Source organism: Otolemur garnettii, unplaced genomic scaffold (assembly GCF_000181295.1).
Source record: "Otolemur garnettii isolate 467f Iridium unplaced genomic scaffold, OtoGar3 scaffold00005, whole genome shotgun sequence".
NCBI lineage: Eukaryota > Metazoa > Chordata > Mammalia > Primates > Galagidae > Otolemur > Otolemur garnettii.
Genome location: NW_003852400.1, coordinates 30763170 through 30790010, shown reverse-complemented (window position 1 = coordinate 30790010; position 26841 = coordinate 30763170). Strand labels below are relative to the sequence as shown.

The window sequence follows — 26841 nt, the reverse complement described above, 5'->3', positions numbered from 1 at the left end:
CTTATAAGTTCATTCAACTGGATAATTTGGTAACATCTATGAAAATCTTTCAAAATATATTATCCTTTAACCAAATACAGAGCCCCCATAGTTGACCACCTCCCTACAATGACCACCTCCTAAGTTGACCTGATTTTCACATGTATCAGTGTAATAGGCCTAGTTCCTAATGTTGACCACCTCTGTATTTTGACCAGTGTGTTACAGTCCCTTGTGGTCACTTTCCAAAGATTCTACTGTAATTTCACACAAACACGACTATCATAAGGAAATGGTCTCTCCAGAGATTTATTTCAAAAAATTGTACCTTAATATTTTAAAGTAATGGCTTTAAATACACAGTTATTTAAGTTGTAATTTATCACCATAATACTTAAAACCCATTAAAGAGATTTTTAAAACATAATGACAAGAGATTGCTCTTACAAATGAGATTCGAATAAGCGACAGGTACACATAGACACATATGACATGAAGTGAAAGGGAAACCACACAGCCCACTGCAGCTTTCCTTTATTTTCACCTTAACATTTTGGGGTACTTTTTTAGTATAGCTATTTCAATAAATATAAATTTTTATGATTCAAACAGATTTAATGTAAATATTCTGTATTGAATTTATTCTGTGTTGAAAAATATTAACTTTACACTCATAAAAACAGAGTGATAATGAAATGTAGCTAGAGTTAGAACAGATTCTGCCCACTAAACATCTGACAAATTGCTTAATTAGCAATTAGTACTGTTTCTGAATTGAATTTCCTATTTTTAAGCAGCTCTTCTATAAAATCCCATTCAGCTCACACACCTATTCGTGTACCTCCCTCTCACTCCGCCCCCACGTGCTCCAGTTTCAGCAAGATGAATGCTTCCAGGTACTGCTTTACTATGTGGAAGGGATGCGTGGGGGAGGGGAGCAGGCACATACATTAGAGAAGATGCTATAAAGCAGTGGTTTAATAATGCCACGACCCTTTAATACAGTTCCTCATGTTGTGGTGACCCCCAACCATAAAATTATTTTCATTGCTACTTCATAACTGTAATTTTGCTATTGCTATGAATCGTAATGTAAATCATAATTTAAATATCTGATATGCAGGATGGTCTTAGGCGACCCCTGATAAAAGGTCATTCTACCTCCAAAGGGGTTGTGACCCACAGGTTGAGAACTGCTGCATGAAGAAGAAGTAGAAGAGGTGGGAGAAATATTTCAATTCATGAAAATTTCATAGACTGAAAAAGTTAAATCAACCTTGAATTTGCATCTATGAAACTCTTAGTAAAACTGTAACTCCAAGTGTTTTTACTTTAGTTATATGACAGATGTATAGCTTTTGTGATATACAGTCTTAGAAAATGCTAAACTGTTAATTTCAATGTTTTCTGGTATTTTAGATGGTGTCGATTGGTCATTTGGGAACAGGTTATTATTAAAAAGCAGGCACTCACTTGGTATTGCATGACCAAAAAGTTCTAAGCATTATACACAGAAAATAAGAGCAAAAATATCCAAGCATTTTATTAGTGGGATATGCCTGAGGATCTGTTGATTTTCTAATTAATAGAAAGTAAACTTGGAAATTTTTTTTTTGAGGGTCAATAATTGAATGTAGGCTTTGAAAGACTTTCAAAAATGGTTTGAGTCATTATTTTGAACAATAATTGTAGTACCAGAGAAGACAGATCAGAAATAAGTTCTTAGTGAAGTATAAATAAAGAATATCGGGGGGCAGTGCCCACGGCTCAAAAGAGTGGGGCACTGGCCCCATATACCGGAGGTGGTAGGTTCAAACCCAGCCCAAGCCAAAAACTGCCAAAAAAAAAAAAGAATATTGGCAATAGGTATTCTATTTTTCACCCACTTTTGGGCAGCAATTCTTCTACAAACACCCTTTTTAATGTGTTTATTTTATTCTCCTCTGAAAAATGTAATAGGAAGAATGAGGGCCTTTTTTACCCTCAACCTAGGCTAACAAAATAAGAAACAGTTGTCTCTGCTTTACCACGGATTGATAGAAAAGTTGTGGTGAAATAGTTTTAGCTGCTGGAGGCAGGGACTACTGAGTATTTCTCCTCTTTTTTATTCATGACAGCCTTGGAGCTGAGGAGGGCCTTCCATTCTCCAGGAGGAAAGAATGGTGGAAATGATGAATGAAAATCTAGAAACAGAGATGATGAAGAGGAAAAATGATGGTTGCATTTGAGGCTTTAACCAGGACTTCTATCACTCCATCACTTACATGAAAAGTAAAGATTGTAATAGTGTCAGAACTATAATTCTCCAATTCTCAAATCCCAGCAGTCTAGTAGTTTGGTAAGTCACATCTTGGTGGCTTCCACCAAAAAAGTACTATAAGAAAGCCAGGCACAGTGGTTCACACCTGTAATTCTAGCATTTTGAGAGACCAAGGTGAGTCGATTGCTTGAGCTCTGGAATTTAAGACCAGCTTGAGCAGAAATGAGACCTCCATCTTAAAAAATAGACAGGCACCAAGGCAGGCATCTATTAGTTCCTGCTACTTAGAGGCTGAAACAAGAGAATCACTTGAACCAAACATTTGAGATTGCTGTGAGTTATGACGCCACAGCACTCTACCAAGGGCAACAAAGAGACACTGTTTAAATAAATAAATACAAGAATGTTGACTTGTATGATAGTATCTCAAAATATTTACCTTTATCAGATAAGGTCCTTCTTTTGAATGTATTTTATCAAGGTATGTAGATAGGTTGCACAGTATAAATTACTTTTTAAAATTTCATTATTTATTTAACACACTATAATAAATGTCACTATGCCTAGAAAGATTTAGCACAAAGCCCTGAGCATGGCACAATTGATACCCCATAAATGTCTGAATGCTAACTTCTATTTTTCAGTAAATATTCTCTGGAATAAATATTATACTGAAATGTGACTTTTCAATATTTTACATTAATATTATCAATCAGTTCCCCATAATTACCACATCACCTAAATTTTAAAATTATTTTTACTTTCCACTTTTGTCACCTCCTTTTCTTCTAAAGGGAAGAATTGTTTTGTATCTTCATGCCTACAAATTGCTCTTAACATTGAATGTACATAAAAGTATTTTCCTATTTTTCTATTTATTTCAGGTTAATGTCAGGGTACAAACAAATAGTTTACAGCATTTGGTTTGTTGCACAGAGTACCTCTTATAGTTGTGTCCTCCATCCAAAATGTGTGCCATATTCCCTCACATAATGCCCATTAAGTGGGAGCACACCAATCCTCTTCCCTTCTCGTCTTCCCATTTCCACCTACCTCCACTTGAATTGAGTTTTTCTCTTATGTGTGTATGTGTTAGTCTACTGGCTTCTATGGGTACATTGGATGCTTGCTTTTCCATTCTTGTGATACTTTACTAAGGAGAATGTGTTTTAACTCCATGCAGGTTAATATAAAAGATGTAAAGCATCCATTTTTTATGGCTGAATAGTATTCCATGGTATATATATGCCATGGTTTGTTAATCCATTCCTGGGTTTTTGGGCATTTATGTTGTTTCCACATCTTGGAAATTATAAATTGAGCTGAGATAAATAATATAGTGAAAATGTCTTTATGATAGACTAATTTTTTTTCTTTCTGGGAAGAAGCCTAATAATGGGATGAAGGGATCAAATGGGAGGTCTAATTTGAGTTTGAGTATTCTTCATACCTCTTTCCAAAGAAGCTGTATTAGTTTGCAGTCCCACTAACAATTGCGGAGAGTTCTCTTCTTTTCACCTCTGTACCAGCACCTGCAACTTTGGCACTTTGTAATGTGGGCTATTCTCATTGGGGTTAGTATATCTCAGGGTGTTTTTTTAAATTTTCATTTCTCTGATGATGAGGGACAATGAGCATTTTTTCAAATGTTAGTTAGCCATTCATCTGTATTCCTCAGAAAAGGTTCTGTTAATGTCTCTTGCCCAGTGGTAGATCACTCTCTTTTTTTGATTACTCTCTTTTGTTGATTGTTTACTCTGTTTTTGTTGATTAATTTGAGTTCTCTGTGGATCCTAGTTATCAAGCCTTTGTCAAATTAGTAACATGCAAATGCCTTTTCTCTTTCTGAAGGTTGTCTATTTCCTTTACTTGTTGTGCCCTTAGCTTAGCAGAAGCTTTTCAGTTTAACTCCTATTTGGTTATTTTTCTTGTTGTTGCAATTGCCACTGAATTCTTCATCATAAAATCTTTATCCAAAACATTATCCTCAAAAGTTTTTCTCACACTTTTCTTCTACGATTTTTATCATTTCGTGTCTTAAATTTAAATCTTTTATCCATCTTGAGTCAATTTTTTTAAGTGATGAAAAGTGCAGATCCAGTCTCAGTCTTTTACATGTGGTTATCCAGTTGTCCCAGAACAATTTGTTGAATAGTGATTTATTTTCCCACTATATGCTTTTGTTTGGTTTATCAAAGATCAGATAGTGATAAGAGACCGATTTTATCTTTTGAAATTCTATTTGGTTCCATATGTCTATGTCTCTATCCTTGTACCAATACTGTAATTTTTTGATCATTATCAATTTGTAACATAACCTATAGTCTGAGAAAGTGATGCTGCCAGCTTTGTTTTTATTACTAATAATAGCCTTGTCTATGCATGGTTTTTTTCTGGTTCCATTTGAAATGAAGAAATATTTTTTCCAGTTCTTCTAAGTATGATGTTGGTATTTTAATGGGGATTGCACTGAATCTGTAGTTTGCTTTGGATAATATAGACATTTTAACAATGTTGATTCTTCCCAGCCAAGAACTTGGTCTGTTCTTCCATTTGATAATGTCTTCTGCTATTATTTTTCTCAGGATTTCATAGTTCTCTTTATAACCATCTTTCACTTTTGTTAGGTATATTCCTAGTTATTTCATTTTCTTTGAAGCTACTATGAATTATGTCTTTGATTAGCTTCTTGACTTGGCTATTATGCAAGTATACAAAGGCTACTGAATTATACAGATTGATTTTATACCCTAAGACATTACTATATTTCCTGATCACTTGGAGAAATCTTGTGGTTGAGTCTCGAGCTCTGTAAATATAAGATCATATTATGGGCAAAGTGTGAGAGTTTGACCTTCTCTGTCACCCTTTGGATGCCCTTTATATCCTTCTCTTGTCTGATTGCATTGGCTAGAACTTCTAGTACTGTTTTATAGCAGTGGCAATAGTGGACATCTTTGTATGGTTCCCCTTCTAGGTGGAAAAGCTTTTGGTTTACTCCATTCATTATGATTTTTGCTGTAAGTCTATCATAGATGGCTTCAATCAGTTTAAGAAATGTGCTGCCTATGCCTATGTTCTTAAATGCTTGTTAAAAAAGGATGCTGAATTTTATTAAATGCCTTTTCTGCATCTACTGAGAGGATCATATAGTCTTTGTTTTTGCTTCTATTGATATGGTGAACCACATTTTTTGTATTTGTATATGTAAAACCACCCTCTCATCCCTGGGATAAAGCCCACTCAATCATGATGTATAATTTTTTTAATGCATAGCTGTAGTCTATTGGCTTACATTTTATTGAGTATTTTTGCATCAATATTCATTAGTGAAATTGGTCATCTATAGTTCCCCTTTTAAGTTGTTCCCTTCCTGGTTTTGATATCAGGGTGATATTTGCTTCATAAAACATGTTGGGAGATTCCTTCCTTCTCAGTGTTTTAGAACAGGTTCTGCAGTATAGGTACATTTTTGAAGGTGTGATAAAATTCTGATGATGAAGCTATCCAGGATTTTTTTATGTTGGAAAATTTTTTATTGTTTCTTTGATCTCAGTGCTTGATATTGGCCTGATCAAGAGTTCTATTTATCCCTGGTTAAGACTAGGGAGAAGATGTGACTCCAGGTATTGGTCCATTTTCTCCACATTTTCAATTTTCTGGGCACAGATTTGTTGTAGTAGTCAGAGATATTCTCTTGTATCTGTTGTTATTTCCCCTTTCATTTCTGATTGAAGTTATTAAAGATTTTACTTTTCTGTCTCTAGTTAATCTAGCCAATGGTTCATTGATTTTATTATCTTTTTGGAGAATCAACTTTTTGTTTCATTAATTTTTTGAATGATTCTTTTGTTTTCAATTTCATTTATTTCTGATTTAATTTTGTTTACTTCTTTTTTTCTGCTAGGTTTGGGATTAAATTGCTCTTCCTTTTTATTTCCTTGAAATTATCCATTAGGTTGTTGATGTGCTATCCTTGTTTCTCAGATGCAGGCATTCAATGGAATTAATTTCCCTCTAAGAACTACTGTTGCAGTATCCCACACATTTTGGTAATTTGTAGATTAATTACTGTTATGTTTGAGGAATGTAATAATTTCATCTTTTATCTCTTCCTTCACCCAACTGTCATTCAGCATAAGGTTATTTCATATTCATGCCTTTGTGTGGGGATGAAATTTTTTTTTGGAGTTGAGTTCCACCTTTATTGCCTTATCGTCTGAGCAGATACAAGTGATTTCTAATCTTTTAATTTTGTTGACGTTTGATTTGTCTTCTAGTATATTATCTATTTTGGAGTATGTTCCATGGGCTGACAAGAAGAATATATATTCCCCAGCTTTGGCATGTTATGTTCTTTATTTGTATATTAAGTCCATTTTTTCTTAGGTTGCATTTAAGTTTCTTGTATCTTTGTTTAGTTCCTGTTTAGAGGATCTGTCCAATTCTGTCAGAGAAATGTTAAAATCACCTGGTATTATGCTGTTATGTAGAATATCATATTGCTCAGACTAATTAAGATCTTTTTCATAAATCTGGGAGAATTTAAGTTGAGTGCATAAACATTTAAAATTGAATGTCTTCTTGTTGTATTGTCCCTTGACCAGTATGAAGTGATCATCTCTATCTTTCTTAGATTTAGTTACTTTAAATCCATTTGTATCTGAAAATAAGATTGTGACTCTTCCTGTCTACTGATTTGCATTTGCCTGAAATGTTGTTTTCCATCTCCTTCCCCTGAATTTTGTTTTGCCCTTCAAGGTTAAGTGTGCTTCTTATAGAAATGGATGGCTTGTGGATGCTTTTTATAATCCTATCAGCCACCCTGTGCCTCTTAAGTGGGGAATTTAAACTATTTACATTTATTGAGAGAATTGATAAGTGTAGTAGAGTTCAATTCATCTTATTTTGGGGAATTCTATCGCTTACTTTTATCCTTTGTGACATTGTGGAAGATAAGTTTGTCCTTTAGTTTCTGGGTGTTTACTTTGCTGGTAGTCTATTGCAATGTTCAGTGTGGAGAGTAGGTCTGAGTATTTTCTGTAGAGCTAGTCTTATTGTGGCAAATTTTCTCTTTGTATGCAAAGAGATATGCTTGTATGCATATCCATTTTATTTCTTCATCAGTTTTGCAGCTTAGTTTAGGAGGATACAGAATTCTGGGCTTAAAATTGTTTTGTTTAAGGTTAAAGATAGATGACCATTGTCTTCTGCCTTGGAAACTTTCAGATGAAAAATACCCTGTCGCCTTGATAGATCTGCCCCTGTAGGTCAATTGGTGCTTACTCCTGACTTCTTACAGAATGTTCTCTTTCATCTTGACTTTGGAAAGTTTCATTATAATGTGTCTTTGAGATGCTCTGTCTGTGCTAAGGTTTGCTAGCCCTCTAAAAGGAGTGTTTCAGAATGTTTGATGATAATGGGAAATTTTCATTTATGATAGTCTCCAGTAAGGCTTCCATTCCTTTGGAACATTCTTCTTTCCTTTCAGGTATAGTTATAATTCATATGTTTGAACACTCTTCATGAATCCAATAATTTCCTGAGTGAATGTTCTGCTTTTTCTCTCTCTTCTTTTCTGCCTCTTTGGCTACCTAGGTTAACTTGAAAACTCTATCCTCTAGCTCTAAGGTTCTTTTTTCTCTGTGGTCTAACCTATTTTTGATACTTTTCACTGCAACTTTACATTCCCTAATTATCTCCTTCATTTCCTTAAGCTCTTCCATATCCTTTTTATATTCTACATTATCTCTTGTCTGACTTTTGGTTCTGTCTTTCCATTGTCTCATCTATTCCTTTTATTGTTTTTGCCATCCTTGCTTTAAATTCCCCTTTTGTCAAATTCATTAATTCTCTATAAGTGGAGTTTTCTGGAGTAGCTGCCTCATGATCCCTTAGGGGAATTGCTCTATTCTGGATTTTCACGTTGTCAGAATTTTTCCATTGGTTTCTCCTCATGTGTGTTTTCTTCTTGTTTACTTCCTTCCCCTATTTTTTCCTCTCACTGCCTCCTTTGCTTTAAATTACATTGTGTCTGAGCTTAGCTGTTGAAGCAGCCTGTTTACACAATATCTTCACTGTCCTTAACCAGAGTGTTCATAAGGTCCACAGTGCTGCCACATGGTAGAAATATATGAGCAGAATATCTCTTTAGCTGCATTCCCCAGGGTCACTCCCTTGCCCTTTTGCACCACCTGCCATAGCTGCCCAGTTCTTACTCCTTGGGAAGCCACATGCAGCACAATAAAGTCCCATATTTCCCTATCCTTTACAGATGATAAAAATGTCCATTGGCTGGCACAGTGGCTCATACCTATAATCCTAGCACTCTGAGAGGCTAGGTTTGAGACCAGCCTGCACAAAAGCGAGACCCTATCTCCACTGAAAAAAAGAAATAGAAAAACTGAGGTAAGAGGTTCACTTGAGCCCAAGCTGGAGGTTGCTGTGAGCTATGATGCCATGACACTCTACCCAGGGTGACAGCTTGAGGCTCTGTAGGAAAAAAAAAAAAGTCTACTAAAAATACTCACTCTTTTATTTCTCCTTACTGTCCTTCACTGATTTTAGGTTAAAAATTCTAGACTGTTTTTCCATTATTGACAGAAGTCTTAATGTCATGTAGAAATGCAATTTCACACATCTTTTCAATAAATACTACTCAAGCACTGGATTCATAATTCAGTAATTCATTTATCCAGTCAATGAGTCCACAAACATTTAATATGTATTTATTGCATTCTAGAAACCGTGCTGGGTTAAAGGACAGATTCAATGTACTGCAATAAGGGAATGAATAAAGAAAGAAAGAAAATACCAAATCAATAAATGACTAATTTGCAATAGGGTAACCTAATCATATATTGGCATTAATTTGATAACCTAAAGTCCTGGACCACCTTTCTTAGAAGTGTAGTACTACAAAGAAAGGAAGAAAACATTGCATCAGGGTGAAATTTTTACTCTTCAAGGAAGGTGTCAGATCATAGAAATCTGCTTATATTTATGGTTTTTTCACATTTGTAAGGCAAAATGGTAGGTGGTTCCTGCTACTTTGTTAAACTACAAAGGTCGTAATGATTTTCCAGTTTAAAAATAAGGTATCTGTGTGATTTATTTTGCTACTGGGGTCTCTTTAACTTCCGTCAATTACCTGAATGTAAGAAGAACTTTTTCAGATAGTACAAAATACTTTAATATTTCTATTCTGCAATAAAATAATCAAGCAATAGTTGAACTTCATGAGACTTTGGTTTTCCTGTCAGTGGCCTTCCACATGAGGATAAACAGAGACATAGAGTTTAAAAAGTTCTTTTTGAGAGATCAAGGTTAGAGAATGTTGCAAAGTCTATGAAGATTTATTCTGGGAGAGAGAGGAAGGCTGTGCCACTTTAAATGTAGGAGGATTTTATTTGGAAACTTAGTACAGAGAAAGGAACAGTGGTATGTATGGGGGAACAAGGACAGGGTAGAGAGATTCCTCCTCTCACATTCTTTCCATCATCACCAAGCTGGTACCAGCAACTCATGTTCTCTGCTTAGTCAAAGGTCAATGAGATTTATTTTAAAGCTTCAAGGAAATGAGTAATGTGCATGCTTTAATGGATTCATGAAAAGAGGTAATAATTTTCTGGCATATTTAAACAAAAAGATTTGCCTAAGCCATAGCAGAATTATGAAAGAAAGAAAAAGGCTGTGTGTTCAATATTAGATTGTAGGTGGAATAGATAGAATTTGCCCAGGAATGTCTAACGTCATTGTCATTTATCTGTAGTATATATATACACAAGAGTATACCTTGGACTTCTGACTTGTCAGTAGCTCCTTGATCAATTGATTTCCAGTGAGGCTGAAAATTCTTACATATTAGAGTGGCAAAATTAAAAGGTTTTCCAGTATACTTAGATAGAAAGTTTGAAAATAATTTTTTATTTATGGAGGGCAATGTGGCAAAATCCACTAACCATAAAAACCTACTTGCCATCCTGCTTCAAGGTATTTGTCCTTCAGTTTCACTCCACACATACAAAAAATGTGGTTTGTAACATCATTTGTGGAAACCAAAGAGTGAAACAACCAAGTGTCTTCTATGTTATAGTCACTCTACCAGGCATCTTCAAAAGGAAACAAAGATTCTCTCTACAGAGTGAATGGGAAAATCTCCAGGATATGTCATGAAGTGAAAAGAGTAAGTTATAATACAATGGATACATTATATTATATATAATAAAAGAGGAGATATAAAAATATAAAATATATTATTTGTATTTGCAGGAGGACTTACTAAAAGGATACTTGAGATTAATAAAAATGGCTACGTGTAGAGACTGTTAGGTGTTAGGTAGGTAGGTAGGGACAAATCCAAGTGAAATTTATCAATATATGTCTTTTTAATCTGATTTTATACTGCAAATATTTGAATATGTTACTATTCAAAAATAAGATAAAAATTTATAAATAAATTAGTGTCGGATTTTAATCTACTTTACTTTTGCTTTCTAGACCTAGGTAGGATAATATTCTTTGTGGTCAATTAGTGTTGAGAATTCCCCATAACACAATTACCTATCACACCTATACATTTTTTTTGGCTTAGTGAGGATAAAGATCCACAGAACCATCTAGCATTCTGAAGGTCTACTTTCATTTTTTTCCTGGTTATTCTGAATTTTTTCACCTTCTCTATCTATGAAAGAGTGAAACTTCGATGCCCCACTGCAATTAGGTGTGGTTATATGCCTTTGTATGAGTAATGAATTGTGAGTGAAAGTGGCATATCCCTATTGAACAAAGGCAATAAATTGTGAGTGTAGCGATCCTTTACCCTTGGTAAAATTATTTTGGAAGCCCCTATGAAAAGGAATTTTCCACCAGCTTGGTCCTTAAGTTTGTTAGAGAGCAAAGTTTCCTTGCTGACCCTTTGTGACTGTGCAACATGAGAGAGAAATAGAAAAGACAAAAACTAAAGAGCATTTATTTGCAAAGGGTCTTTATCTTAAACCACAGAATAGTCTTTGGTCTGAAGTCTTCGGGCTTACTATGAGGCAGATATGCGCAAATTTTTCTCATTATTATTTGATGACACTACCCTTTATTTATTAAGTTATTTATGTTGTTTATGCCATTTTATTGAAGGAAAATAAATAAATTACTAGCTGAGCTATTAGTTGATTACTCATCCATTGACAACTTGCATCATTTATTTCAGTGCTATATTAAACAGTGTATTGGAAGATAGGTAACTAATAACTAACCAAATCTCCTAACAATTTAAATTAAAATTATAAAATGTTTGAGATTCTATTTTGGAATAAAAAGGGTGTTTGACTTCCAATTTCCATTCTCTGTAGAACAAGAACAGGTCATTCCTTTGACATGCATAAAATATATCACATTTTCTGTTCTGCTGATGCTATAAATTCAAAACCAGTTCCCCAGCCACATCAGTTATAAGCATAAAATATATCATGTAACCTCAAATTTCTAACAGTGAAAGCCTTAAACAAGAATGGATGCCGTCTGAATAATGCTGGTTCCTTCGATGTGACAACTGAGCATCCATCTCCCAACCCCTCAGGTGATTTCTTCAGCCTGCTAGAGCAGTGAGGAATGGTTTCAGACTCATAACCAAATTAGAGTGAAGACATTGGCCCCATAATACACATATTCTGTTTTTTAAAAAATTTGGGGTCTTGGGCAACTCTTCTCTTATAACTACTTTACAATTTCTAAAAGCAGTTATTTTCCAAAGCTGGAAGAATTTAAGTCTTATCGGATAAGCAGGTGAATGAACGGAGGGAGGTAAGCAAAAAAATAAATAAATAAATAAAAATAAAAATAATGAGGTCTAATAGAGGAGTAGCTGGATAAGAAAAATCAAAAAAGGAACAGTATATTAAAGTTTAGTCCAGCCATAATGCAGGTTATTCTGACTTTAAGGTAGCATCCCAAGCCACACTTCTGAGTCCATTCCCCAGATATTCTGTTGTACTTATCTCTGCCTCTTTTATAGAGCTGTGCAACCTCTGGCACTAGGAGGTCATCTGGGTTTGGATCACATAATAGTGAACAAATGGATAAAAGAACTTTAGAAATAGTTAAAGCAGGAGATCACTGTGCTCTCAGAATATCAAGACAAATGCTGCCATGACTGTTAATATTTGGATGATAAATTCTTGTTGTAAATGCAACCTTAGGTGGTTTGAAGGATTAGTCTGTAGGAAAATGAATTGTCAAAAAGAATACACCGCCTTGATATAGTTTGTCATTAGGTCCCATAATTGTGGCTGCCAATGAAACCTATCATCCCCCACTGGACCTACAGAGCATTGTGCTGGAGGGTCATGGGCCAAATCACTAAGTTCCTTACTTATCCGTCTCAGCTTTTTGTCTGGCTTCTCACTCTCATCCCAGTGTGTGCTCAAAGTTCTGGCCAAAATTCTTGATTATTTGGGCCACTGGGAAGGATTGTCTGGTCTCACACCAGTTCTGCCAGACACAGGTGCAGAGGGGCTGGGGCCTCCCTCAAACTACAGCCTCCTCCTCCTCCCTGTGGCAGCTGTGGTGCCCCCCACCCTGCGGGGCTCACATGCACAACACCAACACTAGCCTTTAGATTTAATTCTAAACAAACAGAAATTGCTGCCTGGAAACATATTCAGACCAGGAGATAATGGACTGATGATTTCTCTGCCCAAACCCTAGATCAGTTATCTTTCTCAAAGTAAGTTAATTACTAACCAATTTCCTAAGAGGTAGCATTACTCGATCAGTCCCTGGAAGAGTGATGTTTTCAGAATACAAGGAAAATATCAAGACTCTAGGTCTACATATTTCAAGCTTACACTCTGACTTATTTGATCCTGCTGAACAAAGTAGTAGCATCTTGAGATGAAGTCTTGAGTTGACCACTCTCAAATTAGAGCATTCCACATAACATACAATGCAAAGAGTTGATGCAACTTTTATCACTTTCACATTCATGAAAATTTAAGAAAGCCTACTGAAGACTACACACCTATCATAATGCTAAATTTACATACCATTTCATAGTATTTTTAAGAAGACAATTGACACAGGAATTACATGATCAATAAGACTATTAGCATACAGAATTAAATGGACTTCTATTCAAGATGAACCCCAGCTAAATCTTCCTAACAGAACTCACTGACCAGTTTGGTCTCTGAAGGTTTACAGGTGAAAAAAAGTTCAGAAGTGACGAGGTTTACAAGTGAAAAGAAGTTCTGTGAAAGCTCCAATCTAATAAAAGCACAGAAAGGTGCTGCTCAGTGTTGCTTGCTTTCATAAAGCTCAATTAGGTTGTCAAAATTAAAAGGAGACTTAACCCTAGTCAAATGTCCTCCTTTCACGGTAGCACTCAATATTTCTTCTGAATTTTATGAGTTGTTGCTGAAGAATAGAGGACAGATGAAGAGCGCTGAATTGGAACATTCAAGGAACCATATATTCATAGAGTTTAAAAATCTGCTTAGCTATTTATAGGCGCAGATGTTTGAGAGATAAATTACATGCTCTACCTACAAAGTTAAAAACAAAAATCAGAAAGAGAAAGAGAAAGGAAAAAATGCTATATTACACAGTTTATCTTCTTATACTTGTTCCAGTATTTTCCCCTGTGTGTTAATCATCTAAACCTTTTAATGAGGCCTCTCTATATTGTGCTGATGAGTGAGATTCACACAATAGGCAAGACAGAAAGGATTCACATCGGCTTCAGGCTACTTTGTTAAATCACTATGGCCATGTTGAAAGATGTGATGCATCTTCAGATTATGACTATGGACATAGTTTATGACCATGAACTGTCAATATCATTAGTTTTTTTTCAGGTTATAATTTTAACCTTTAGAACTATTACTATCAGAACTAAGGGGGAAATGAACCATTCTTTGAACAAAGCCACCTCTCTAAACCATAGTAATTCATATATTTACTTCATGCCAGCTATCAATTAAATGTACTGTAGTAACATTACCAACAAATTTAAAACATGTCCAGTCCTGGGTCATTATAGATAGCTTATTTGCTTACCTGCCTTCTAAATTTGACCACGTTTGGGCTCATGTACATTTCTATGTGTTGGATTTCAGTTCCATGTTCTTTTTTTCTGTGCTTTCTTTTTCCTTTTCTGTATTCTATTTCATGTTAAGTTTTTTAAGTACATAGAGAAACACATTAGTAGTCTTTATCACCTTTCTCCTCCTACAATTCTTCTTCCTCTTCTTCTTTTCTCTCCTTTCCTTTTTTCTTCTTTCCCCATGCTCCCCCTCACATTTCTCTGCATGTTCCTCCTTTTTCTCTTTCTGCTCCTTCCCAGCTGTTTCCCCTCCTTTGTCCCCACTGGGCCAGATGTACAATTCCTGCTCAGTGGCAGGATCACTGAGGGAAATTAAGGAAATGAAACAAGAAAACAGCTGATTTGAGTTCTGATGACAGATCTGCAGAGGACTCAACATGGTTTGTTTAGACTCTCATTTACAACTTACAACAGTTGATGTCATGGAGTAAATATAACAGAGAGCTTTTATTTGTATGTGTGTGGGAGTATAACTACATGTGCATGCCCATAATTAGATAGTTTGAAAATCACACAAGACAATACTAGCAGCTTTACACTTAATATCTTTCAGGAAAAGAAGAATACTTTTTCTGGCAACTGAACAGAGAAAAATGCAATTTTCACATGAAATCTATGACTTGGGGAAAGGGAAATATGAATACCAAATATGGTTACTCTATAATTGTGCTAAATGAGGTTGAGTTTTTTCTTTTTACTTTTCAGTTAAAAGTTTTATTCCCAGAGCAGAGAGTGTGTCAGCAGCTGCATGAACACTGTCCTTACTTCATTTAAGGATAGACTCACATCAAAAGATGACTTCTTGAACACTTTGTGGTCTTCTAATAATGAAAAATACAAGGTACTAACTGTTAGATAACGAGTCCAATGATTTAGAATCATTGCTGATTTATTTTATTGCATTTTGGAAGAAATTTTCTTTTGAAAACATGCCAAAAGCATTGGACACAAAAACCAAAACACGATACAACATGGCTGTGCTTCTGTATCTGAGTCACTGTTAATAGATATAATTTTCCTCTACGTAATTTAGATGAATAGTCTTTTTGACAGGTCATTCACGCAAATGCTTTAAACAGCAGTAGGAAAAGTGGATAGCAGCATATAGCCCATATCTCATGGAAGGAAAAGCAGGTAGAAGGGGACAACTAGGGACAAAGAAACAATTCTGGTTGTCTATTGCCTACAATGAAACCATATTCTTTTCTCCTCCTTTGTAATTTTGTAAAGTGAGACTATCTCAGCTTCCAAAATACCAAACCTTCTTTTAATTATAAAATTAAAATGTTATCAACAAACAAATCACCTTTCACAGTTGTTTTCCCAGAAAATTGCTAAAATCATTACTTCAATTACTCTTTCATTCATGTCATCTATCTACCTGTACAGTAAAGACCGCTGCAGTAAATGAAGGATCTATGAAGAAGTCTAAAATCCTTGATTCATTGGCTGTAGAGGAGAGAAAAGATCAAAACAAAGATAGCTACTGAGACTTGTTTAAAAAACTATAGCTGATCTGTCATCTGGTATGACATAGTGGCCAGAAGTCAAACTCGAAGTTAGGCAAACTGGGTCTATTCAAGACCTGTGTGACCAGAGGAAAGTTATTTACACTCATCTATAAAATAACACTCAACTTGGAAATTTTCAATTAGGATAGAAATATGTATGTTGCCTTCAAAATCCATGGCATGTAAATAGCCCTTCATACTGCCTGATCTATAAATGGACATTCCACATGGGCTACTCATATGTGATTAAAGCTGTGTAAAAATAAATCTAATTAACACCTCAAAGTGTTAGTCATGCTTTGACTTTTTAAACACTTCAATATTAATTTTTAACATATTTAATTCAAATAATTTATTTATAATGAATTTACTTTTAAGAGTTTGGTATTCAAATTTGAAAATTTAGCAAAAGAGAGTACTTTTTTCTGACAACACCTGATGCCTGAAATGGTGCTACCAGATTTTAGTCATATATGTTCTCAATTGCATCACACCAGTTGAATAACTCATTTGGTAGGAAAGACTACAGTCACTAACTTTTTCCCTATACCATGGGGAGACATTTCTAGGAATATTCTTTTATGGCAGTTGTTAGTCCATGTTGTAGACTGACAGGAGGGGGCCAATGAATATCACCATGTAGGGCAATAAAAGGAAAGCTATTGTTTTTCTTAAACACAAAATTTAAATTTTTTAGTAGAAGGAAATGTGAGTTTATATATTTAAATGTTTTTTACACTGTCAGTATTTCATCAGTCTTTATTTTCTATGTGTGGCTATAACAAAAAGTCTCATGTAATGTATCAATGCATTGTAACATCGACAGTGATAAGTACGGGTGGTACAGACAATGGGTGGCATAAATGAGTACAGATGAAGAAGACAATTGTAGGAAGGTGGTGAATGATAATGACTAGAACGGCTATTCCAGGTCTAATTTTAATGAACAAAGCATGACTTCATCGCCCAGCCTCACATCTGCCCTTCTGTTCTCTAATGTTGAATTTTTTTATCCTGGACACTCTATTTCCCTGAATCCAGTTATTTTTTCTCTTACAGTCTCTCAATAGCAGGGACTGAAAGGAGATAACAAAGGAGGGGAAGGGAGCATTGTGGTTTAGGTGTCATTACTGGCTCGTTACTCAGGCAGCAGTTCCTTTTTTCTTTTTCCTCTTATTCATCCAACACTTTTATAACAAATTCCTCATATTTATTTTCCTTCATTTGAAATATTTGAATGATTTCTGACTTTTTAAGAGGCTGAGGTAAGCTTTTTTTTCTGAACTCTTTAAAATTTGTCTTCTACAAATTTAACATGACACTTGAGTCTGATTTTGCCCAGACTCTTCTAGATATTATAGTTGATTTTTTAAATTTACTAAATTAATGTAGGAATACAAGTTTAAAATGAATAATAAAAGTCTTTAAAAAGGGCAATCTCTACTTCCTCCAAGGGCTTGATATTTAAGACGTAGCTCTTTGAGTGAATAAGGCCAGTTCACCCTCTATTATAGGTAACAATTTTCTTCTTCCTAAGTCTCACTCTGTTGTCCTAGGTAGATTGCCAGTGCCATGGCATCATCATAGCTCACAGCAACCTTAGACTGTGGGGCTCAAGTGATGCTTTTGCCTCAGCCTCCCAAGTAACCAGGACTATCAGTGCCAGCCATGATGTCTGGCTAAGTTTTCTATTTTTAGTAGAGACAGGGTCTCACTCTTCTTCAGGCTGGCTCAAACTTGTGAGTGCAAGCAATCCACCCTCTATGGCCTCCCAGAGTGCTAGGATTATAGGCATGAGCCTCTAAGCCCAGCCCTGGTAATGATTTTCTTGCTGAAGTCTTTTTAATTTTTCAGCTCTTCCCATTTATCTTCTTCCACAAAACTCACATGGAATACAGAATCTTTAAGGAACTTCTCTTTAATTTTAATTTTATATCCATCAAATTCTAAGCTTTGTGGGCTTAATGGGAAGCTCACAAAGTGCTACTTATATGGAACAAAGGCAGGTTCTCTAACTCTGCAACGTCAATCTAAACAAATTCATAATCTCCATCACCCCCTCTGGAGCATAAGTAAAAAGTTGCTTTACTTGTGGGATTATCTTAGAGGTTGCTAAATTTGGCATCAAGCCTAGACTTCACTATCTTTTTTTTTAATCACTTTTCTAATGAAGAAGATAGCCAGGGTGAAATTAATCACTTAGGTCAAGCCTTGCTCCTGGGACCACTTCTCAGCAGGCATTCCTCAGGTCTGATCCAGGGAACTGCTATTCCCCTATGCCGGTGGCAGCAAATTCTTGCCACATTACTCAGAATGAAAGATTCGTAGAGAATAAAAATCATGTGTTTGACCTGACAAATGGTTTAAAATAGTCATATACATATTTAAAAGAGTAAAAGTTAAACACACAACTCTCGTGTTTAAGAAAAAGGATGATCACACTACATTTTGCTCATTTGTTTTACTTTTCTTTATTTACTTTTGCAAACCATCCCAGGCTATGTCCCTAGATTGGCAGAAATTATTCTTATTCAATCACTTCTTTGTGAAAAGAAATGTGCAAAGTTCTGTTGCTTTCATTGACAACAAAGTATTTTAAACTACAGATGTCTACAAAATTAGCTTGCCATGTTAAGTTCTGCTTTAAAATCTTTCATTTACTTTGTCATGATTTGATTCAGGTGGATTCTTGAGAAAGAGGAAAACAGAGACTTAGACAACTTCACTATGCTGCAAACTGACCAACTGCCCTAAATAAACTGCCCTAAATATTACAATTTGGCCTAAACTATTTTTGGCATGCACAGTGCTTATATTTTCTCTGTTTACAATGATAGCTGCCACAAAGGATTTTTGCAGGGATGACTAAATATTCCTCTGCAATCTGGCTCCCAGGATATAATGAAAGGAAGCTTCACAATATATATTTACAAAGCATCCTTTAACAAGCACTCCCTAAATAGTTTATGCAGCCTGATTATTAAACTTGGTGAATCCTGTTATCTTAAGACAGACATAACAATTGTGTAAGATAAGGATCTAGGACCCTCAGAATCAGACTCAGGCAACAAGCAACCCTCTAGAAACCAAATTCTTATCGTTAAAATCCTTAAAACTTACACCATCCTAAAAATATCAGCTGCCAGCCTTGCAAGATTTTTATAATTTAGTCAATCCACATGTCTTGAATGCATTTAATTACACCAGTGAGAGCCAATACACAACCCAGTATTCAGCGTGCTAATAAGCAAAAGCCTCAATGTTGAGCAAAAGCCATAGATGTTGGCCGAGGCAGAGACTGGTGAAGCATTTCTCCTAAGTGCCTCCAGAGACAGCTGTCCTGAACTCATGACAGAGAGTGGAAATGAAGCTTGACCTAACCAGAACTTTCTTAGATTCACATTGTATATACTGAAATATTTTAAGGTAAATTACAGATATTGTAATATAATCTTATTTATCTTTTGATGTTTATTTGAAATATGATCTTTATTTTGTGCAGTTTTTAAATTCCATGTATCTGTGCTCTAAAGTATTGGCTCTTATAGAAGATAAAAAGAAAAAAATATGAATGGATTAACATAAACACAAACCCCATTTTCTGTGGAATACTTGTTATTATTGTCCAAAGGGAATGTATTTTGTGGTTTGAAGAAAGCTTTACCATGGTAACATGCAGACTGATTTTGCATCAGTACAAAAATAGATTTTAATTTTTCTCTTTTATAAATAGGGTAGAAACATTTCTGGATTTGGATTTGGCATTCATGCTAATGAGAAGAAAACGTAACCCTAAGATAAGCTTTGCTTCAAACATGTTAACAGTTTTATTCACTTATGGAAAATCTTTGACATTTCCAAATTTTGTGTGAGGTACAAATGGATCTGATGATAGCTATAAAAATTTGGCAGTCAATATCTCGATGGGATATTTTCTTTATTTTTGCTTGTTCATATTTTTAAATTTACACAAGGAGAAATGCAAGTTAAGTATCATTTGAAAAATTGCTACTCAAAGAGCAGCATGCTGGCCTTTACCCGAGAGCTTGTTAGAAAGGCATATTGTTGGGCTGAGTCTTAGGGAAAATCCCAATGACTGGAATAGGCCCTGCTATATAAGCGTTAACAAGCCCTCCAGATAACTCTGAAGCCTATAAAAGTGTGGGAAGCTCTGACCTGAAAGTTACTGAATTTCTCCAGAGTCACTTCTCAATATTCAAATCAAATTCATTGAAGTGAAAGGTAGCCTTTTAAAATACTATTGGTACATCTCCTTACTGTTGTTGTGTGACAAAAAGCATAATATTTCCAATGCTTTCAAGAAAGTGATGTTATCTATAATATGTATATATAAGAACACTGAGGAACTTTGTTGGGGGGAGGAGAGAGAGAGAAAGAGAGAGAGATGTGCATCCTTCTGGTCTAAGTTATTATTATTATTTGGGAAGCTTTTGTACTTGATTGGATCTCAAATGATCATGAATGTATTTTTGTTCTCTCCAACCTTGTGCACCAGATCTTGAGATCATAAAATATTTTCATAAAGACAATAGTTTAAATATTAACAATAAAAGTAACAAATATCATTTAAATCCAATTTTAAGGATTCAAACAGACCCATGCTTTATACAAGTACAATCCAATCAATATGTGAGGTTTTTATGTTAGTGACAATGTGATCCAAAATAAGTAAACTAATTCATGTTTGATTATACTTTCTAGAACTCAAGTTAATTTAGAAAATGAAATTAGGGAGTTTAACTCACACTATGCCTTAAGGCTGATCTTTTATGTGATTCAAGTGTTAATGATCAAGACAACAGAGAAACCACTAGATTTTTAGCAAAAACAAAGCTTTGGAATAAAATAAAAATATAAATCATACAGTCTGTTGATTCCAAAGTTATTCTATTGAAGTAATTTGTGATAATTAGTAAAAATTACATAAAGTAGTTATTAATACATATAGTACATTATATTATAGCAAAAATCAATATATAGTTATTTTGAAATTATTCATTTAATTAATTATGAAAGTAACCAAGAATTAATTAAATCATGTTATTTTCTCAATAATAAAGAATATAAAATGTTTCCAGTAGCAATTTACCTTAGTTATATTTGCCTAAGGTCTATGTTCAAGTCCTATTCTAATTATCTTATATCCTTATATATTCAATCTTGCCCCTGAATTTGAATTTCAATGGCCAGAAGTTTTTTTTCAAAGACCAACATTTATATTTTTTTCTTTTTAGAATAGAGCTGAACAACAAATTTCTATTAAAATAAATGATATATTTTAAACTTAGTTACCAATGGGTGGTAATAATATGTGTAACATTTCCCTTTATGCATTTCAAGTAATTTTTCTGGAATAATTATACAATATTTTTTAATAAAGTGGAAGTATTCAAAAGTTGTCTGGTTTCTTATTCCAGGAGGTGCTCCCCTGCTTAGTTGGTCTCTTTCCACTTAAATTACACAATAGAAATACTTGTGAATTTTTGAGCAGGGTATAAGAAAGGATGAATGATATGGCAAACATGGAATGACTCACAGTTACTCTAGATACTCCAAGGGACTTGAGAATGTCAGAGGAGTAACACCATTCTAAAGACATTTTTACTAAAATTTTTTTGACTCCTGTGGAGCTTTATGTAATGTCAGTATCAGCGCTCCCTACCATCTTGTCAAAGGACATATAGCCTTCTGTAGGGGACAATGAATTACCCAAGTATATGAGTTTGAGGGCAGTTTCCAGCCTTGTATGATTTTATTGATTAACTCTATGTTAATCAAGAAGTAATGAAAATTAATCTTTCTTGCTGTGCATTGATAACTGGTCTTGTTTTAAAGTTGGTTGTTAGTGGTATATGTGGCACTTAAAGTGGTACAACTGGGTTCAGATTTTTAATTCAGGAGATTGTTAATTGTCAGCCTTAGTTCTTTAAGCTTTCTGAGATTTAAAGTTCATGAGATTAAAAATAGAAGAGGTATACAAATTCAATTAGACAGTTTATATGAATTCTTGGTATAAAATACCTAGCAAATAATAGATGTTCATTAAATTATTCTTTCTACTACTATTCCTAATTATAAGCATAATGGCACACTTAGATCATTTAGATACCTTTTAAAAACAACTTCTTGAGGTATTTTAGTATTGTGAATTTTCTAGAGAATTAGAGTCATAGTTTCATCTTTCAAATCATTTATGTCTTCTTAACTAGATCTACATGAGGTAGGGATAGCTAAGCTTGTGACTTTTTTACTACTAAATGTTTACCCCATTCAATTGCCCATTCAAACAATATTTATTCATAATTACATGTCATTACTTTACAGATTGTGGAGATTCAAAGACTGAAGATATCTCCTATTGAAGATGAAGTTCCTATCAAGTGTTTGGGCAAGCAGTGAACACCTTTTTTTTTATTAATTTTCCAAATATATATTCATGAGTTATACCAATAAAACAGTAGTTACATGATTCTATGTTACATGACCTCATTGAAAATATAGTCTCATAGACAATACTGCTCTTCAATTTTTATTATCCAGTTGAACAAATTACATTAAATCAATATGAAGACCAACTTAAAACATGTTTTTTTCATATTTATACTTTGTTATTTTTGTGAGTTACTAGCCAAGGAAAGGAATAAATATTTATTATTTAAAGTAAAACTATATTAGTAAAAAAGAATGGAAAGGAATTCATAAGCCATGCTAATGAACAATTGATAATTTCCAAAATTGTGTTTGTCATAAGCATTTCAAGGAAGAAAGTTCTTTGGATGAACAACAATACCTCCAATTAAAGGAAAAATGTAAAAATAAAACTGTTCATTTTCATTTGCTTTAATTATAAATTTGAAAAATATTATGAAATAAATATTAGAACAATACTCTTTTCTAAAATAAAAAAAGTAAGCTTTCTCCAAAAGAAATCCTCTTTTTAGTGATTTTTCAGTGATAATATTGCAGAAAAGAACAAAATATCTCTGAAACCACAGATGTTTCTAGGGTTAGGCTATTTGGCACATGCATTGTTGAAATATGCCAAATAGGTGTTTTCAAATTGTGTTCATTTCTGTGTCCAGCCAGAACCATAGTTGGTATGGCTTAAGTTTGAAAGCAAATTCTATAATTAACTAGAACATTGTTTATATTTTTCTACCTTATAACTCTCCAATAGTTGACACTGTCAAGAACTTTCTCTTTTTTTCCATGACAGTTGGGAGTTACACATGCGGCTTAGTGATCACAACATTGTCAGTTATGTGTTAAGACTTTCCCCATGACATTAGCAAACTTTGAGAAAGACTTAGAAGTTATTACAAAAGATTTATAGTCACTTTATACTCCTAGGTACAGAGGGTAAGGAGAGAAGGGCTATGTGAAAACTTTGTCCAGAGATGATTAGAAACAGTTGGTAAGAAGGTCATGAAGGTGATGAACTATCTACTTTCTTTCATCCCTAACTCTAAACCCACCACCATATTTAGGTATTTCAACTAGTGTGATTGGGTGCTCTTATCCTACAAACTGACCTAAAGAACAAGGCACGAACATTGCTATGTTTATCTTCTTGAAAGTTGAATTAGAGGGCAATGGTAAGAAATCAGTGGTTATGCAGCTACCTGGGCATGTGGCCATACCACTAAGAAAGCATCAAGACTTCTCTCAAAGGAAAGTTTGTTATGCCATTCTCCTCCCTTTCTCCTTTTTTCATTTATATCCAGTTTTATCTTCTCTTTGTATTCTCATACTTCATGGACCCCACTATACTTCTTCCCTTTGTTAACATCACTCATTTATTTATTTATCCATTTATATATCACTTCCGTAAAAAATCAAAAGTCAACTTGACTCTTAAGTTTATTTTGTTCAAATAAGAAGCTATAAAAATCCAAGATTCTTTATGTATCAATAAGTTATTATTGACTGCATGATTTTGAATATTTAGTTGCAGTCCATCTATGGCTTCAATTAGAATTGATAATAAGCTTTTAAAAGATAAGAATTTGGGTAGGTTTTCAATTAATTTTTACAAGGATTTAAAAGTCTGAATGACGCCAATATTTAATCAAGCAAAGATATAAGCTATTTAATCCCTCTGAAGTATTTTAAAGAGCTATTAAGGAAGCATTTAATAACTTAATAATCTTTTATAATATCTTCTTCACAAAGTATTAATGTGGATAGTAAATCAATGAGCAAGTACACTTTGCTATGTAGATATTTAGGGTTTATAAACTCTAATCTTGACTTTAACAAGTGATGCTGGGCCATATACTCACCAGCTTCTTTATGTGTAAACTGGAGCTCATCTCTAACTATATGTAAGAGAGAGAAAGGCTATATGAAAACTTCATCCAGAGATGATTAGAAACATTCAGTGAGATTGTCATGAAGGTGATGAACTTTCTACTTTCTTTATTTCAGTTTTGTTGTATCATATAAAATAATGTCAAAGAGTTTAAGAAGTACAACTAAAACAAATTATTGACATGATGTTTTCTCTTATTTAAAAATACTTATTCTTGGAGTTAGTTTTCTACTCCCCTCAGATAAACCAGCATGGTGTTTAAAATATCGAAAAAAAAAAACCATGTCAGGGTGCCACTGTGGCACCCCATCACCGTGCAAATAAAAATACCCCAGACACGGATTGAAGGCACATGCCTGCAAGAGATGGGTTTCCTGTCTGTTCTCCAAGAGCCCCAAGAAACCTTTCAAGCTTTCTCTTGGCCTTTTATTGAAGCCTCAAAACACAGAAGTGGGGGCCCACATGTTAGAACCACATGTTTAACGGTTGCTAAGTGCTGTTTCTGCCTGGGCTTGGCTCCCTTTCTGTCGCCCTACAAATGTTACAAAATATAACACTTGCTTGCTAACATGCTACTGATCTTGATCTCACATGCAGCTGCTTGAGGGCTTGTCTCTGGGCTGAAAAATATCTCCATGCTGGCTAAGAGATTGCCGTGCTCCCAGAGCCTTCTTCAAGAGCCAGTGGCTCCTTTTATAAGCCTGGTGCTCAGTGTTCTACAAAGACACACACACAATTTCAAGTATGTTGCTCCCCTCCTTAAAACCTTTCGATGGCTTACTATGAAGTTTGGAAAACAATCCCACCCCTTGCTGTGGTCTGCAATGTCTTACCTTAGCCAGTTACACCAGTGTCTTCTGGATCAGGTCTCTCACTCATTGTTTTCCATCCACAATACCCCTGGTACCCTCTTTCAAAAGATCAAACTCACAGTCTTTGCTCTACTGTACTAAAAGAAAAGCAGAGTTCATGTGAGCAAAAAATGATTTATGAATTAGGAAGCACTCAGAAACAGAGAAGGTTTTAAGAGCTCCACCTGAGTGTGAACAGTGAGGTGTTGCAGGCTAAACATGGAAGCGAAGTAGAGAAATCTCCCTACTGGCCACAGCTAGATAGCTGCCTGATTTAGGTATGGTATGATGACTTGGCTGCCTACCATTGGTTGAAACCAGGCTGCTTGTAGTTGGCTGAAACATAGGTGTTTGTTATAATCCTAAATTAGGTTTCAGGTTTTTTAATGATAAGTTAGTTTATAGTTTCTTATGTAGGAACTCAAAATAGAGACTGCCTTAGGCTAATAATCCCTTGCTTATTTAACAAATGCTTTACTCTGCCTAAAAATTTCCAAAGTGCTTTCCTCACTGCTACTTCTAAATAATCACCACTAACCCTCACCAGACATTAAAATAGACTACTTCTGTTCCATAAATTGTAATGTCATTTTCAATTATTTGATCTATTCATTTGCTTATTGTTATTTATGCCCTTTTTGTTAGAATAGTCATTACATTTATATACCAAAATTCAGAAGTAGAAAATACCACATCACATTATAGAAAAGTACTACAATATGTTTTGAAACATATTAAATGGAACTTCCTATACCATTACTTGCACATGATGAACCTGCAAAAAATATTCTTCAGAACTAGACAAACCTTATCTTCTGTTATATCTGTCATAACCTAGTGTAGATGTCTAAGCTAATTTTTTATGATTAAAATTTTCTTGAACACAAAACTAAAGGGAAAAATAATTTGTTCAAATCAGTTATGTTGCAACATGTCAATGTTCTTAATTTTTTGATACCTATGAGGTTTAACTTTTCAAAAATATATATGTGAATTGCTGTACTTTTTGATGAAGAGAATTTTCAAAAATTATTACCAGAGATCATTAAACTAACGAACATAGTAAAGAAAGCACTCTTTTTTTTTCAAATTCCTTAACTGAGAGCTACACATGTTTTTAAAAACAAATATAAATGGAAATAATTTCTTTTTTATTCTAGAAAGTGTGTGCATGCTCATGTGAAGATTCTAGTTGGTACTGTCCAGGAAGTTGTTTTTCAAATCCTCTGTGATAATAGACAAAAAAAAAAATCCAGCATTTCTTTTATTTATTTTTCTGTGCCCTTTGTGGGTGAAAGAGAAATTAGCAAACTACTTTGCTAAGAACAAACTTTATCTCCCTTCAGAAGTAAGCATAATTTTCTTTGTAAAAGTCAAATAAATCTCTCATATGGTAAATGTCAGTGTCTTTTGTTCTTATTGCCCATAGTTCTTATTCCTCTTATGCCTTGCCTCCAAGTTCTTGTACAAACACACTTAATATGCACACACATGCTCTCCCATGCCATAAGGATTCAACCACTAACCATACACTGTTAAATCTATAATCAACTTCTCCAGTCGCTCCCTCTCTCCTGATTGTGTCTGCTTGCTAACACAATCCCCTTGTCTCTTTTTCTTTCACTAGATAATCACAGTGAAATCTTCCAAAAACATAAATCAGCTCCTTTTACCCCCCCCTTTTAAATCCTTTAATGATAACCCATCATCCTTAAGATAAATTCAAATTTTTTAGTAAGGCACAGGAATTCCTTCTGATCTAAACTTCAATTATTATTTCAGCAGCAGCAGCCATTCTGAACATCCTATGG

The 26841-nt window shown here is 34.4% G+C and overlaps 1 pseudogene; it reads right to left on the bottom strand.

The window, feature by feature from the left end:
* Nucleotides 1–12112: 12112 nt before the first annotated feature.
* LOC100966306 lies at nucleotides 12113–14519 on the bottom strand (annotated as a pseudogene).
* Nucleotides 14520–26841: the final 12322 nt, after the last annotated feature.